This window comes from Pongo pygmaeus, chromosome 15 (assembly GCF_028885625.2).
Source record: "Pongo pygmaeus isolate AG05252 chromosome 15, NHGRI_mPonPyg2-v2.0_pri, whole genome shotgun sequence".
NCBI lineage: Eukaryota > Metazoa > Chordata > Mammalia > Primates > Hominidae > Pongo > Pongo pygmaeus.
In genome coordinates, this window is record NC_072388.2 from 1,139,501 (window position 1) to 1,142,852 (window position 3,352).

General features: G+C 46.0%; 1 pseudogene; it reads left to right on the forward strand.

Moving 5' to 3' along the window:
* Window positions 1–1,922: 1,922 nt before the first annotated feature.
* On the forward strand, window positions 1,923–2,983 carry LOC129026105 (C-terminal-binding protein 2-like; annotated as a pseudogene).
* Window positions 2,984–3,352: the final 369 nt, after the last annotated feature.

Genomic DNA, 3,352 nt, shown 5'->3' on the forward strand with positions numbered 1-3,352 from the left:
TGATAAATTTTTTTTCTGTTTTTTTTGCAGGATCACATTTGAAATCATAGGACTGAAAATTACGAAGCAGAAACATTTGTCCTTGGTGTTTCTGAAATATGTAAACCAAACCCCAATGTCTGCACTTTTACTCTCACAAACTTCTGACATGAGGCACAGATCTTTACAAAACAGCTTAACATAGAAGTCTCGCAAAATGTGCAGGTTTCCCCAGATCCCAAAACAATGGAAAAGCACTCAGACCACAAGGCCTTCAAGGAAATAACAGAAAGAAGAGGAGAACTTTGGCTCTCACTGTGAATGCCCTGGAATGTTAGTGGAGAAGCAGGAGAAGCCTTAGAAGATTTAAGACCATAATAAGCATAGGGTAGGAAATTTCCATCTGTGGCAGCAAAAGAAGTAAATCTAGAATTTTCCAGAACCAATTTCTTTGAAGCAGAACTTCCAACACCACATTTTTAAGGATTTCTCCTTGGCCTTTGCACCTCTCATCTTTGTTATTTGTTCATTCTTGTCTATTGGAATGATGCCTATTATTGTCTCTCTTTTTACATTCCAAAGGCATTTCCTTTACTGTAGAATGGGGCATCCACGGGAGACTACAGCCATGAGTTCTTAGTTTCTGTTTCTGATTGAGCCAGTAAGGCTCTTTCCTCATCCCTCTTTGCCGCTTATCACTAGAGACAGAACCTAAAAACCATTGCTGCAGGCTGCTAAAAACCTAAAACCAAACAGAGCCATAACAAAAACAAAACAAGGCGGGTTGGAAAAGCTTGCTGTACAAGGCAACCAGGTCTGGCTTATATTAACCACATCCCTTCTTCTTTCCCAGAACAGCAATTGGGCTTAAGAGAAAGCGTCCAACTTTTAGTATCTCCCTCAGTATAGAATGAGAACAGTGGAACATGTGTTCAAAGGTTTGGCTTTTTGGGCTACCGCTGATGGCTAGGTTCTGTCTCCCCCAACAGGGAGTGCTAAAGGAAATGGCAGAGTGATGAGAATGACAATTTATGGCTGCTGAGAAGAGAAGTTGTGTGCTTATCACAGCCTCAGAGAAACAAACACTGCAATCAACTGCGGAAGCAAAGGGCTACAGTGTCTGGAAAACAATGGGAAAAATATCTTTACCTTAAAAATACACACACAAAGCCAGAGAAGACACATTGAAAACCATGTTAATGGTGAACCAGGATGTACAGCCTCACTGATTGTTGTATTATCTTGTAGTAAGAACGTTAGTACATACTACATTACACAGTTGTTTTATAAATTTCTGAATCTCATGAAAAGATTGCAGGGCATACAGAAAAGGATGAAAACGTTCCAATTGAAGAAATAAAATAAACCTACAAATATTGACCTTTAAAAATCTTTGTTGACTTTTAAAGGTCAAAATTTGTAGGTTTACTCTTTGTGGTTGTTGTTGTTTTTGCATTATATAATTTAAAAAATCAAAATAATAATCAAAGCTCCTTAATGACATGGACACTCCCCCGGTCCGCAGGGCCCCGGTAAGGGAGGAGCCTCGACACCATGTGGGACACCCGGTGGACCCCGAACCCACGCCCAAGGCTCAGAGCAGGAGCAGGGACCTGGCTGCACCAGGCCGAAGCCGCCTTCACTCCCCAGCGTTCGCGGACTCCAGGAGCTCCAGACCTGGGGGCGTGGTGAGATTCGCTGATTGACTGCGTGATGGTGGCTGAGTTGCAAGCAAATGGGTTTCATCACCTTAAATGGTTTTGAACCAATGAAGCTATATTTCCTTAAAAAGAAGGACAGCCCATCGTGTGAACTATAGAGTTTGTGAACAAATTTATATTGGGTTCATAGTGGCATCATGCACACAGACTCCTGCGAGTTCCCCTAAGTTCTTAGCGGACTGCTTTGCCTTTTGATCTGAGAGTTGCAAAGCTCCATAAAGAATGGCCCTTGTGGATAAGCGCTAAGTCAAGAGACAGCGACTGGACAGAATTGTGAAGGAATTCGCCGCCAGGTCATGAAAGACCCCCTAAGCCCCCACTCACTGGCGGCATTGCTGGTCGGCCATGACTGCACTGTGGACATGCCCATGCGGAAGGACCTGGCCACCGTGGCCTTCTGTGATGCAGTCCACGCAGGAGATCGACGAGAAAGTTCCAAACGGAGCCGTGGGCGCCATGATGTGCCACACCATCACCTCAACAGGGAAGACCTGGAAAATTTCTAGGCCTTGAGAGTGATCGTGTAGGTGGGCTGTGGCTATGACAACGTGTACATCAAGGCTGCTGGCGAGCTCGGAATTGCTGTGTGCGACATCCCGTCCGCAGGCGTGGAAGAGACAGGCGACTCCACCATCTGCCACGTCCTCAACATGTACCGGAGGAACACATGGCTGTTCCAGGCACTGTGGGTAGGCAAGCGAGTTCAGAGCATGGAGCAGACCTGCGAGGTGGCCTCGGGAGTGGCACTCATTCGTGGGAAGACGCTGGGCCTCATCGGCTAGGGTCGTACGCAGCAGGCTTTTGCAGTTCCAGCCACAGCCACAGCCACAGCCTTTGGATTCAGCTTCATATTTTATTACCCCTGCTTGCAGGATGGGATCGAGCAGTCCCTGGGCGTGCAGAGGGTCTACACCATGCAGAATTTGCTGTATCAGAGCGACTGCGTCTCCTTGCACTGCAGTCTCAACGAACATAAACACCACCTCATCAATGACTTCACCATAAAGCAGATGAGGCAGGGAGCATTCCTTGTGAACACAGCCCGTGGTGGCCTGGTGGATGAGAAAGCCTCAGCACAGGCCCTCAAGGAGGGCAGGATACGAGGGGCAGCCCTCGACGTGAATGAGTCGCACCCCTTTAGCTTTGCTCAGGGTCCCTTGAAAGATGCGCCCAATCTCATCTGCACTCCTCAAACTGCCTGCTACAGCCACCCAACTAGCCCTCAAACACGGAGACAATCGAAAGCACGCCAACGAGAAATAACAGATAATGCCGGAAGATAATCATTCAGACACACTCGGGAACAAGAGACAGTGAAAAATAGATAAACTAAGAGAAAAAGAATGTGACGCTCTTTTTAGCTGATTCTGGACATATGTATCATTGATATTACAGTGTTAAAACTACAAGAGCTAGAAAACTGAAGATGTCGTCCGCTTACGGAAGCTCTGAAAGACTAGGGTGTGATTTATTAATGACCAACTTCCGTTATTGTGTGTTAGGTTTTTCATCTGTGCGTCAAATCACAAAGAATAAATAGACCTTTTTCCTTTATCAGTCCCTTGGGCACAACAGGTCCAGAACACCCTGCTCAGAATGCTGCATCAAGACTTCAGACATCAAAATAAAAACCATGAGAAGGAAATCCCCAT